We start from the raw sequence: 14,448 nt of genomic DNA on the forward strand, positions 1-14,448 counted from the left end.
TAAACATTTCATTGTGAAAATTTGTGTAGTTCTTAGAAAACGTGAACATAATGTTTGTCCCAAGGAAAAATGACCACCTCATATCTTTAAGGGAAAAGAAAGATTAAAGGTAATTTCATCTTTAAAAACTATATATTTTGTTTGAAAGCAAAAATATGATATTTTGTTTGAGAGCTAGCACGTGTCTGCAGTGCTGTAGAATGTCCAGATAAGAGGATCTTATTAGATCATGTTATAATGTAACTCGGTGCAGATAGCCTACATGTATGCAGGATACTGTCATGAGATATAATCTAAATCACAGATCCTCTTATCTGGACAGCTTTGTACATGTCCTGGACCTCCTACACAACCTCAGTCCCAACTGCATCCTTCTCAACGGATCGTTAAAGATGTAAGTGAAAGTAAATTACACAATTAATATAAAAACAGAAATTAATAAGCATATTAATTTCTATAAACTATTGTTTCCCAAAATCTCTCTTTAATTGTTAATATCCTGGCCACTTGTGGGATTGATTGAAAACTACCCTGCAAATTGAGTAATGGGCTATGCAAGCTTCATAACTTGATTCCAGGAGGGAGAAGGCAAACAGCCTTTGGAGTGAGGGAAGCTCAGGCTGAAGTGAGGACCTAATGAGCACAGGGTCACTGCCCACATAGGCGGGGAGCCGGCAGCTGAGCCATGATAGGTGGAGTGGTAGGTCCTCCCTGGGGCTGGGCTGGGAGACAGATGGGTAGGCTATTGAAGGACAAGCAATGCAAATCCCTGTAGATCTGGGAAAAGTCGGGCCCTATACTTGAAGCTTGGGCTGAGAACCTCTACACTGTGTACACTTCAACACACTCTAATCTAAGGGAGATGCTCGAGTCACTCAAGGCCAATCAGAGCCTTTAGGCGGACCTGCCAATCAGAACGGAAGGCGGGTTTTTCCGGGTGCCATGGTGCCGGTTTCGGCTTAGTAGCTGAGCAGGTTTGAATCCTCTTGGGTGCTGTGCTCTCTCTGCCCTGCCACTGGATGCTGTGGAGCATGCTCAGGCAAGCTCCGAAGTTGCGACATGGTGAGCACAGGGTCACTGACAACAATGGGGAGAAGCAGGGGTCTGAGCAGCACGAGCTGGTGAGGTGAGTCTTTCCCGGGGATAAGTGGGAATCTGTGGCCACTTATGAGGTCCCCTGCGGTCCTAGCCACAGGGATCCCAAACTCAGAAAGTCCTAGTTTCTACAAGGTCTTTTCTTAGCATTTGACATTAAGGTGGACAATCCATTTGGAGTTAGTTTTGTGGAAGTTGTAAAAGGCATTTCAAGTACTGGGTAGCAATCTAACATCAAGCTGTGTTGTAAAAGAGTAGAATTGATAATGTAAAGGATTTACTAAAGCTTAAGAGTTAGCAAGGCACACCAAGTAGTATTTAGCTGAGAGAGGACTGCCTGTAAAACATGCCACAGATAAGTAATACGCTAACCAGGGTAGTTAGAGATTAGGAAGTGTTTGTTCACCAGGATTGTTCAGAAATATAGCTCCAAACCATCACAAAGGAAACAAACTTGATTAATAACCAGCCACTAGCCCCATCTCCATATTAAAGAGCAGGCCTTAAACAAGCTGCTCAGTGGGGATTTACAGGATCACAGTCAACATTAAGGCCTAGTGTGCCATAAAGGTTCAGGTTCCTAGAGAAAAGCATAGTTCTGCCACATGAGTGAGATGACACCAAGTGACAACCATGTGAAAAGGTAAAAAAGAAAAGAAAAGAAGAGAAAACACTGCTGTTTTGAGTGCTGGCCTGATCAAGCTACACTTCCCCTGAGGTCCCCATGTATGGAGAATGACATAGCTCCTTCTGAACCCAGGAACATGCTTGGCAGAGCCAGTAACAGCCTGGGGCCTATTCAGCTGGTTCCTTGGGAGCTTTCCCTGAGGCCCTGGGTATAGAGATAAAACTGCTCCTTTTCTAAAACCAGGAATATGCTTGGGAGAGCTGGTAATGGTCTGGGGCCAGGGCCTTTGGGAGGGCTTGCATCGGATTCTGAGAACACAACTCTCCCCACCATATAGGAATGTGGTTGTCAGTTCCAAGGGCACTAGAGGCTTGGTTGGAAATGTTTTTGAGGGACACTGAATTGCTCCTTGTGCAGCACTGTTTGATTAGACTTCTGAGTGTGTCCCAATGTCTGCTCTTCTGCTGACTTCATAGTTTCTTCATCTTTCTGCTGACTTCATAGATGTCTCCCATCTCCTTCCTTTTCCCTCATGTAAGTTGTATACAAGATGGTATTCTCAAGCTTAGTAGGATAAGAAATAGCTTGTGTAAGACCTCCCCACCCCAGCTTTTACACTCTCTACCTTTTACTTTTCCGATATATTTCATCATGTGGGACCTTCCACTTAGCAGCACACTGTCACTATCCTGCTGTGTTTGACACTGGTGTACTTACAGATGATCCTGGGAATATGTTTGCTGTGTAATTTCCCATCTGTCTAAGTGGCTAGACTTGCTCTCTCCAGTCTATATTTAAATTGTTCAAAACTTAATCTGGAACCTGAACTTAAAAGAGACTTAAGAGTGGCAGCATATGTGGAATGCAATACCCATTCTAGGCTGCTCCTCTTTAAGCATTAAGCAGTGTAGCTGGTCTTTGCTACTTTATGGTTTCTTCTTTTTTCCCACCCTTAATCCCCTTCCTCAGAAGCCCCACCTCCCACCCCTACCCTTACCCCCCTGTTTCACCCCCTAACACCAGATAGGAGAGAAACAAGGATGTAGGAGAAGAAATCCTTGAGTCTAGTTTCTTTCCTTGTACTGGACCCCCCACCCCCCAGCATGAGTCAAACAGTCTCTGATGGGGGGAGCAAGGATTAAATATAGGAAAGGTAGAAAGAGGATGCAAAGCCAAGAGTTAGATTTGGGAGAACTGCTGGTTAATACTGCTGCAGCAGCAGCCAGCAGTAACCATAGTCTTGACTGTATTTTTCATAGTTTTTTATATCCTAGAGTACCATCGTAAGCAAATCCAAAAACTAACAGAAACAATTTCCTAGAATATACACAGAATATCTGTTCTTATCCAGAGGTACCTCCCTTGAGCCTCAGTTGTACCTCCTCTTATCATTCCAAGCTTCATCAGGCTGGGAGATCTGCCAACAGACCCTGAACACCTCCACTGCTTGGGTACAAAGAATAAGGTCAGTTCTAAGGCATAAACAAAGGAGTCAAGGAAGAAAAAAGGTGTAAAGGAAGTTCCCTTGGTCACTGTATGCAGGGTCTTATCAAGAAGATCAAGATATGACAAGACTTGAGGAACACTTTCCTGTTTTTTTTTTTTAAGCTAACTTCCTTGTCTTACCCCAGTATCAAATATTCTTGCTATTTTCCTAGGAGTGGTACCAAGAGCTGGCCACACCTGGAAGAGTAGAAGATTCTAATAAAATACAAATTTACCATACTAGGGCTCTGTCTGCCCCTAGGGTGGGGAGGGAAGGGCAGAGCTGGGAAGACCTGTGCTGTCTGAGTCTTTTAATCTCTACACTTCCAGTAGGAGAGCTGCTCCAGTCCTCTGGGCAGCCTAGCAATCAGCACCAGTGGGAGGTAGCTGCAGGTTCTTTCCATATTCTCCTCTGATGCAGTTCATCAGAGAGCTGTGAGGGAGACCACAAGCCATGCCATTGTGATTGTGGCAGCCACCAGGAAGAACAGGCTGGCTAAGCAATCAGAGTCCAATCTGATTGGACTGAGATGGACTGTGAACCAGATTGGTTCTTTGGGTACTGTGTGGTTACCTGCGAAAAGACCCTTAGCCTCTGAGCCTGCCTGAGATCTGTGCATTCCCTGGGGAGGAGGAGGCTCTGCAGCTCTGGCCATAGGAAGCTGTGTAGCTTATAATGTCACTGCCCGGTGTACACACTGAAGCATTGCTTTTGGTGTGCAGAAGACAGATTTCAAAACTGAAATTCTGGTTCCTAGAAGTTCTGAACATCGTATTGCAAATTCAGTTTTGTGTGATAAATTTGACAAATAGTTTAGAAATGGGTAGAGATGAGGTTATGGGGATCATCCTTCAGCAATATTTGTTTATAATCCTTTTACCTTTGCACTATCACCAGTCCCAATGAATGGAGTGATTGAGGGAACTTCAGTTCCAGGGTCCACAAGGAGTTTCTGAGATGCAGAGGTTTCTCAAGTGTGCATGGTAGTGTGCAGGTGGGTAGGGCAGATTCTACATCATATGCTATAATCCACGTGGCAGGAAGCAGACATTAAATTATTATTCAGCCTAGGTTTGTGTGTGGGCTCAGTGGGGCTGGCCTTGTGTGAGGTCACAAGGGGGCATTACGTGCTGCAGAGCCATAGGCCACCTTTCTGATCACCTCCATACAGAGAGAGCTGTAGAGCCACTGTTTGGAAGTGAGGTCAGTAGTGACTGGAGGGGTCAGAAATGAGACAGTTAGGGGTCACTTTGAGTTATTTTTGTGGGAGTTGTGAAGTCTGTGTTTATTCCATTTGTATACACATGCAATCATAGGTCATGTTCACATTTTCCCTGGCTGAGTTTCCTGAGGTCTTTTGATTGAGACTTGACTATAATTTGGTGCTTATGTGCTTGGATTTTTTCTCTACATATCATTATTTTTTCATAAATGTTGTAAAGATTTTGATTGTTGTAGCTCTGTAATAAGTATGGATGGAATTTACATTGTGCCAAAATGTGTACTATTTCTTCAGAATCCTAATGAAAATTCTGAGGTTTTTTCTCATGGCAGATAGCTTTGGAATCAGCTTTCTTGTTAGGAGTTTTGTTTAGATTGTTTTGACTTTGTGCTGCAAATTAAACATACCCAATATTCTTTTTTTCTTTTTTTTTTGAAAACATCACTATAGTGGTGTTGTTTACAGTTGTAAGTGTGTGAAACTGAAACTCAGGTGAAATAATGTACAAATTCATAGAAAGAGGACTTTAGCATAGTCTTTAGTGACACAGCATGCATTGTTAGGGTCACATAAATGATATCTCACTAAGTATACCTCAATTGAGAAAACAAAAAGAGGGAAAATAAAACATTTTCCAGTATTGAACAATGAATATGTGTGTGACACAGGATTGTGTATTAGCAATAAAGTCTGATAGCAGTAGGTTGGGATTTTCCATAGATATAAACTAAAATCAGTTAAGACTTTGTTGTGTTATAGTTGATAAAAATTGCCCATATTTAATATATGTTTTCTGATACATTTGGACATAATACCTACTCCCAAGCAACCCCATTCTACTGGGTTCTCATAAAATGACAGAATTGCTGTGGATCCCAGCAGTCTTCTCAGTATAGTTCCCATGCACTTGAAATTAGTTTTAAGAAGTACCAGAATTCTATGTTCATTGCAGTTGTATTCATGGTAGCCTAAATATGAGAATTAGCTCAATGCTCATTTGTTGAGGAGAAGCTGGGTGCCTCAAGGGAACATTATGGTAAAGGAATGAAGACAATAGCAATGGTTAGAGGATTAAGTACTTGTGAAGACTCTCACAGTCAGTGCTGTATTGATCACAAAAACGACATGTAATTACAGCTTAAGCATTGTCAACCTATTTCTTTTTCCCATATAATTTTATTCTTTAGTGCACTCTTACTGTCAGATGGATATGAGAACTTGAACCATTTTGTCTACCCTGCAGGTAGCAGTGGAAAAGGAAGGGTGACCAAGCCAGCTGGGTCAGTCAGCAAGATCTCAAGGGAGAGCAAGGATTGAAAAGAAGACAATTAGACAACACTATAACATGACTCCAGCCAGTGCTAGTTTATTTTTCTCAAGCCTGCTTTTATAATATTTTAAGTACATGGAAATAATAAGGTCAGTTCTAAGAACAAACAAGACAATAAACAAAGTCCAGGGATCATTGCTCTTTGGGGCTTATCAGGATGAACAAGATAAAAAGAATGCCACACATTCCTTGGCTGAGTTTACCCTGAGCCTTATATTAGCCCAAATGTAAATTTTCTTTTCTGAACCTACTTCCATGTCCTAGCTCAACGTCAAATTTCTGCAATATTCCTACAGAAGGGCAGAAAGCAAAGAATCTAGCTGAAGCAATCTCCTTCAAAGGGTTTTTCTAATGTTTATTTAGAACACTATGTGGAGAACAGAAATGAAATATCAAGCTTTCTGTAACAAGAGTTGTTTTAGATGGGAAGCAAATGTGGTATTAAAGTATACTATAAAAATACAGAAAGTAGCTTTTATTTGGATGGCATGAGAGGTTTCTGCCAGTGAGTCATATTGAATGAAAAAGTAAAAATGAGTTTAAGAAACTCATGTTTTGTTTGAATTTAAATACTGATGATATATTACAATTGAACAAACATATAATAGTATTAAATAACTGACTCATATCTTTATTTTCTCTGCATTAACTAACTTACCTTAATGTTAACACTTTCTTTTTTGCTTTGGAGAACATGTTTAAACAACATTTTTGTACATAGTTTGTTTATTCTTAATGCATAATATAATTAATGTAGCAATTTTGTACAACATCACATATTTATTTTTGTTGAATAGTTATTTAAACATTAGTTTTCCTTGAAATCATTCAAGAGTATTTGTTTGGAATGAAATGAGAAGCATTGTAATTCCACATTCCAAACTAGTGAAAGCTAAGACAAGAAAATGACTGCTTTTGTTTCCTATGTGATATATATTTCACATTGCTGAAAGTAAAACTTCTGACTTCACAGATATCGACTGGGCCCAAGATGATCTTATCATGAACTCCTGTGTTGCAGGGTATTTGATCACATTGTAAACCCACAGACGATCCGATTTACTCAGTGGGTGTGTTGGGAGGAGAAGCTGTTTCTAATTGTGATGTGGCACAGCCCATAGTACACATGTTTGCTCCCAAAAGATGAAAATAATGTTAGTTTTAGAAGGAAGCACTCATGTTTGAAAGCAATGTCTAATTGAGTAGCTGGCAAAATGATGAATCAGGGAAAGATCTGACAGAATAGGATATGCCCAAGTCTCAAGAGGAGGGAGAGGGAAGAGAGGCAGCATAAGAGGAAGCAGCTCAGAGGGTGAGAGGAGGAGGCAGTCTCACCTGGAGAGTTTTCCAGAGACAGACTAAAGAGAGAACAAAACAAGCTAGACCCAGGTGAAGAAAGAACAAGCCAGAGAATGAGAGTGTGCCAGAAGATGAGAAAGGATGCTAGAGTTCATTTGAGGCTGAGCACAACAACTCAGTCAGAAGTGAAAGCAGTTTGAATCTGTTAGCATGAAGAGGAGTTTTCGTCACAACAGCTGAGTTGACCAGCCAGCCAGAGTTCAGAAAGAAAAAGGAAGGGTGATTTTATTCAGCAGTTAAGTCTCAGATGCCCCAAACATTCTAGACGTAGATAAGATTGTAGGGAGGCTAGGAGCTTCCAGGACTAGGTCTAGATTATCAGAAGAAGGAAGTAAGCCTTCAAGACGATATTTTTACAGTCCTGTGTGATGATCTCAGTCTACAAAATCAGAATGAGAACTGTATGTGTCACAATCATACTATCTCTGTCTTCACTTTTTGCTTTTCTTTGTTCATTATTACCTTTTTTGCATTTTCATTTAAGCAATATTGAATTAATTTTCAATTGAAGATACATTCTCTCTCATTCAATATATCCTGAGCACTGTTTTTCCTCCCTACACTCTTCCCAGATACGCCCCCCGCCCCCACTTTACCTATCCTCCTCTCCCCAAGATCCAACACCCTATCACCCCATTTCGTCTTCAAAAAGGAGCAGACCTCCAAGAGAGGACAGCCTAACAGGACAAAACAAGATGGAAAAAGACAAGGTGAAAGCCTTCATATTGGACAAGGCAACCTGATAGTAGGAAAAGTCTCAAGATGAAGCAAAAGAGTCAGAATTACTACTGCTCTCACTGTTAGGAGTCCCACAAAAACACCAAGCTAACAACCATAGCATATCAGCAGAGGACTTGGCACAGACCCATGCTGTCTATATGCTTGCCATTTAAGTCTCTGTAAGTGTCCTAGAAATGCTGTCAGTGGTAGTCATGGGTTCCTTCTCATGTCAAGGTTCTCAAGTTAAACCAAACATTGGTTGGCCACTCAAACAAGTTTGTTACTGTCGTACCCCAGCACATCTTGCAGGAAGGACTAATTGTAGGTGTGTGTGTGTGTGTGTATGTGTGTAAGGGGTGGGGGACCAGGTTTTTCTTTCTGTAGCCTGTAGAGTACCTTCTCTCTTCAAAGAGACTAGAATATAGGGGCAAAGGCTCCAAGCCTGCACCTGCTTGATTTCTGCATTCAGTGAACTGTGTGGAATTTGTCCTCATTGATGGGGCCCTGCTGTCAGTTATCTAAGAGTAAAGTTTTGTCCTAGCATCAGCATGGATTGTTTAAGGATATCCAAGGGACCACATTGGCCAATAGCTCTACCAAATGTAATCCATTTCCACAATTGAAGCCCTGGTTGGCTACTGTCTTAGTCAGGGTTTCTATTCCTGCACAACATCATGACCAAGAAACAAGTTGGGGAGGAAAGGGCTTATTCGGCTTACTTCCGTATTTCTGTATATCACCAAGGAAGTCAGGACTGGAACTCAAGCCAGTCAGGAAGCAGGAGCTGATGCAGAGGCCATGGAGGGATGTTCTTTACTGGCTTGCTTCCCCTGGCTTGCTCAGCCTGCTCTCTTATAGAGCCCAAGACCTCCAGCCCAGGGATGGCACCACCCACAAGGGGCAATTGAGAAAATGCCCCACAGCTGGATCTCATGGAGGCACTTCCCCAACTGAAGCTCCCTTCTGTGATAACTCCAGCCTGTGTCAAGTTGACACACAAAACTAGCCAGTACAGCTTCAAAGGATGATCAGTTCAGACTCCATATCCTCCATTACTTGGAGTCCTCATTAGGGTCACCTTACAGCATCCAGGAAGTTGCTGTTGTACTAGGTTTTTAGTCTAGCCCCAAAATGACTACTAATTCCAGCTGTTTCTCCCTTTATTGTACTTTAACCTTGCATCCCACAACTGACCCTCCCCACCTCTGTTCCCATCAAACCCCAGTCTACTCACAGAAACTACTCTATTTCCCCTTAGAAGGAGATCTGTGCTTCTATCTATAGCCCACCTCTTTATCTAGCCTCTGGGTTTGTGGGGTATACCTTGATTATTATTTACCTAAGAGGTAATATCCACTTATAAGTGAATGCATGCCACGTTTGTCATTCTGGGTGTGAGTTACCTGACTTAGGGTGAGTTTTGGGTTTTTGTTTTTTTATTTTATTTTATTTTTGGTTCTTTTTAGTTGCATTCACTTGCCTGTAAATCACAGCTGAGTAATACTCCATTGTATAAGTGTACCACATTTTTTGTTTATCAATTCTTCAGTTGAGGTACCTCTAGATTGTTTCCAGTCTCTGGCTAGTATGAATAAATACGCTATAAACATAGTTGAGCAAATGTCCTTGTGGTAGGGTAGAGCACCTTTTGGATACATTCCCAAGAGCAGTGTAGCTGGGTTTTGAAATAGATGGATTCTCAGTGTTCTGAGGAACCATGATTCTGAGGAAATACTGACTTCCATAGTGGCTATATTAGTTTGCACCCCACAAGCAGTGGAGAGTTGTTCCCCTTTCTTCACATCCTTGCCAGCATGAGCTGTCACTTCTGTTAGCATCAGGGCCTCCAAAGCCCGTGACGTCGCATGGGTGGGCCTCACAGACCTCTCACCAGGGCAAAAGCCACCATATTCCCATTGGGCTCACTTCCCACCTTTATCTGCAGCCACTATGTCAGAATCCATATAAATATATGGGGAATGTCCCTCGAGCTCTCTCTCTCCCTCCTCTCTCTCTGCTACTGCCCCCTCTCTCCCTCTCAATTAAACCTCTTACACATGGAACTGCTTGGTCCTAGTGTGTGGTGTGTCCTGACTCGAGCCACCGTTCTAACACATCAACTTGATTATTGATCTTAACCATTCTGACATGTACAAGATAGATTCTCAAGGTAGTTTTGATTTTTATTTCCCCGATGGCTAAGATGATGACGACTTCTTTAAGTATTTCTCAGCTTTTTCAGATTCCTCTGTTGAGAATTTTTTGTTTATATCTATACCCCATTTTTTCACTGAATTTCTTGCTTTGGAAACCCTAGTTTCTTGAGGTTTTTTTTTTTTTAAGATCTATCTATTTATTTATTTATTTATGTGAATACACATAGTGTATTGATAGTTGTACAGATAGTTGTGAGCCTTCATGTCATTGCTGGGAATTGAATTTTTAGGACCTCTGCTCACTTCGGTTGGCCTACCCGCTCTAGTCAACTCCACTCACTCAGTCCCTGCTTGCTCCGACCCAAAGATTTATTTATTATTATTATATATAAGTACACTGTAGCTGATTCAGACACCAGGAGATCTCATTACGGGTGGTTGTGAGCCACCACGTGGTTGCTGGGCTTGGAACTCATGACCTTTGGAAGAGCAGTCAGTGCTCTTTCCCACTGAGCCATCTCACCAGCCCTCTTGAGGTCTTTATATATTTTGTATATTAGGCCTCTATAAAATGTGGATTCGGTGTCAAGAAAAATCTTTTCCCATTTCTTAAGCTGCCTCTATGTCCAATTGACTGGGTTTTTGCCACTTCTAATCTACTTTCTACTATTGGCAAAGAGGAGAAACAGAGTACATGGGATGAGTATTGGCCTGTAATTTCTTAATTTTTTTATCATAGTTTTGTACTTCATGTTTAAAAGACTTATACATCTGTCTGTCTTTCTGTCTACTTTTGTATGTGGTGCTATCTATGTTGTGTGATCTTATTCATTATAATCTAATCATATTGTTGTTTCTCTGGAAAATGATATACCACCTATTTTTGTCTTCTGAAAATTTACTATCAGTTTCTTGCGTGTTTAACAGTTTGGGAAACAGTTTTAGTTTCCTTTTCTTAATCCTGAAAGCTTGCCTCTCATTTCTTGGCAGCTCTGTCTTCCAGTTGTTGAAATCAGCAATTTGTGGGTTTTTGCTATTTAAGTGATTGATATGGTTAACACATTTGATTTGGGTTTTTAAAACTTTCTGATATATTATTGTCTGTTTGTCCTAATGAGCTTCAGTTGCCAGCATTTTAGAGATGTTGTACACATCTGAGGGAGCCTCAATTGAGGTCATGCCCTTATCAAAATGGCTGGATGCTGTGTCCCTGATAGATTGTGTTGTGTGGTGACTGATGTGGGAAGGCTCTTCCACTGAGGGCGGCAAGATCCCTAGACAAGTGGGCCTGGGCTACATGAGCTAGCTGAGCATGAAACAGTGTCCGAGCAAGAGGTCAAGGCAAGAAACAAAGTTTGTCCATGGTTTTTGACTTATTTTCTTGAAGCTTGAGTTTCTATCCTAAACTCCCAAAATGATGGACTGTGATCTGACATTCCATCAGTTGTTTGAACCTGTTCATTACCTGAGATGCTTTTGGTTAGCTGATTTAGTCAAAGTAGCAAAGTAGCAAGAACCAAGGGGGTGGGGAATGCAGAAAGTGATTTTGTTACTGGACAGAAACTGGAAATGTTCTTTCTTTTGGAGGAGTGTGGGAGATATCAGGAATTGAGATGACAAACAGCATAGAAATATGTACTCAGAGCTTAATTGGCATTGTTGTAGTATCTGGAAGATTTGAGTATTGCAAGTAATACCGACAGAAGTTGAGGTCATAGGATTTCAGTTGAAAATAGACTCGATGGGCTGGAGAGATGGCTCAGCGGTTAAGAGTGCCGACTGCTCTTCTGAAGGTGGTGAGTTCAAATCCCAGCAACCACATGATGGCTCACAACCATCCGCAATGAGATCTGACCCCTTCTTCTGGGGTGTCTGAAGACAGCTACAGTGTACTTACATATAAATAAATCTTTAAAAAAAAAAAAGAAGAAAAAAAAAAAAGAAAGAAAATAGACTCGATGAAAAATTTAGCTAGAGGTCATTTGTTTGGTAATTTGACCCAAAATCTTTCTTATTCTTCCCATGCTCTGAGAAATTGAGTAAGGCAGAATTAAAAAATAATTGGTTGTGTATCTTAGGTGGAATATTGAATTTGTTAGATGACTATTACTAGTAACTCAGGACTAAAATAAAAAAAACAAGTTAGGCAAAAATAAAAGCAAATTCTGTGGCTTGTAGAGAAAAACATCACTGGGTAGTTTCAAATGACAGCCAAATGCTGACACAGAGGCCTGGATTCAGGAGTGAAAGCCTAAGAAAAAACATACCATCCTACTATGCCTTCAATGAAGGGAAGGTAGGATAGGCAAACTGATTCCTAGTCTCTGGAAGGAACTTCATATAATACTTGCTACAACTGTGGTCCAAGCATCCCAATTTAGAACCCAAACTTGATAGGAGCACCCAAATTCTGGAAATAAGAAAGATGTAAAATTTAAGGTCATGGATTCTTCCCCTGTGTTTTCACTTCAGTACTGTTCCAGCCATCGATGCTTGCCAGAGTCAGAGCCCCAGTGAGGGAGGGTACTGTGAGAGTGTATTGAATGAACTTGTGAAGATGAAGCCTGAGTTGCATTTTGAGACCACAAGATGTTGAGATACCTAAGCTATGAGACACCTGCCATGGAGAACTATGTATAGGGAGGACAAGTAACTGAACTGAGAAATGTTTGAGAAGTTTCAGGGATAGGGCCATCTAAGCCTTTTGAAACTGAGGCCCCTTGTGTCTGATTTGATGTTTGTCCTGCTGGGTTTCCTGCCTTGGTCCAGTTTCCCCTCACTATAAACACATTCCTCTCTATTGGAATGGGAAGGAGCATTCTGTGTCTTTGTATGTTGGAAAGATATAACTTGCTTTTTGATTTTACAAGATGTAGCAGCCAAGATTGTCAGAAAAGGGGAAGGAGAGATAGTTCAGTGGTTAAGATCTCTGGCTGCTTGCTCTTCCAGAAGTCCTAAGTTCAAATCCCAGCAACCGCACAGTGACTCACAACCATCTGTAATGGGATCTGATGCCCTCTTCTGATGTGTCTGAAGACAGCTACAGTGTACTTATATAAATGAAATAAATAAATCTTGAGGGGAAAAAAAAGAGTGTCATAAGAAACTTTGACATTTGAAGAATGTATGGGCTACTGCAGACTATTAGGGTCATTGACGTTAAGCTCAGCATTTTCATCATGGATGACCATGATCAGAATGTAGTTGATTGAGTCTAAAAGCTCCCAGATAGGATGATATCTTGGAACACTTTTTTCTCTTTTGTGGCTTTCTTTGGGAGAGCTTCTAATGTTAGGGTTCAAGAATCACTGAAGGAAGACCCCAACTCAAATAATATGCAAAAGTGTTTTATTCTGAAGAGTTCTATTAGACAGGGGTCTACCATTCACTATGATGGATACAGACATGTGAGTTTTGCAAGCACAATTTAAAGCCAGTTAGGGGAATTCCAGGGAGGAGTAGATGAACTTTATTCTGATTGCGTGGTATGGGTGTCTTTGGAATAGGTTAAGGTTCTGGGGAATTTAGGAGACTTTCCAGAACGAATGCTAAGTATTCTTTGTTTAGGTTTGCTGAGGCCTAGTGGCAGGGGCAGCTCCTAGAAGCTCCTGACTGGCAGCCTTTGAGGGTAATTTTCCTCGAATTGACTTGTTTGCACTTTTCCAGTTCTGGGAAACAGAAACATAAGCCTAGTTTCCCATACTGTCAGTTTGTAGCCCATCATGGAGTCAGCCTGCCTCTGGCCAACTCAGTCTTCTCAATTGAAGCTTTTGTAGGAGGAACCTTTCTAGATTGCTTATTGGGGATGAGATTTGAGTGTCTATAGACTCAACCCATTTCCTGTGTGTGTGTGTGTGTGTGTGTGTGTGTGTGTATGTGTGTGTGAGTGTGAGTGTGTATGTGTGTGTGTATATGTGTCTACTGTGTTGTGGTTGGATCTCATTAGTCATCTTCATTCTTATGGTGTCTTGCCTTCACCATTATAGACTACCCCTAAATTACATTTTAATTTTGTTGTTTTTGTTTTTGAAGACAACGTTTCTCTGTGTAGCACTGGCTGTCCTGAAAGTAGGTGTGTAGAACAGGTGGACTCAAACTTAAAAGACTGGCTCCAGAGTGCTGGGATTAAATGTGGGCCAACATGATATACCTAGCTTTTTCTTTGTTTGTTTGTTAGTTTGTTTTTATATTATTGGATGATGGGATAGAATGTAGATTTTGGTACATGTCAAGGATATGCTGTTGTGTTGATCTTCATCCACATTGTGAATTTTGAAATTTGGTAGAGAGAATATTCTGTTTCTCAGTATGGCATATATTCATGACATTAATACTGCCTGAGCTTTCTGGGTCATTGGATTGCAGGTGCATAACATTCTGACTACCTGAAGGAAGCCGGTCCACAGCTTCACTTCATCCCGTGGGAGCTCCACGAACGGGAACTTGAGGTCC

The 14,448-nt window shown here is 41.2% G+C and overlaps 1 protein-coding gene across 1 annotated transcript in view; it reads left to right on the top strand.

Moving 5' to 3' along the window:
• The first annotated feature begins 4,134 nt into the window (after window positions 1–4,134).
• Window positions 4,135–14,448, top strand: part of LOC116068856 (zinc finger protein 431-like) — a 193,800-nt gene continuing 183,486 nt past the window's right edge. The window contains exon 1 of the mRNA XM_031338952.1: window positions 4,135–4,525. The gene's annotated coding sequence lies outside the window, so the exon portion shown is untranslated. The remainder of the gene's footprint in view (window positions 4,526–14,448) is intronic.

This window comes from Mastomys coucha, unplaced genomic scaffold, assembly GCF_008632895.1.
Source record: "Mastomys coucha isolate ucsf_1 unplaced genomic scaffold, UCSF_Mcou_1 pScaffold22, whole genome shotgun sequence".
NCBI lineage: Eukaryota > Metazoa > Chordata > Mammalia > Rodentia > Muridae > Mastomys > Mastomys coucha.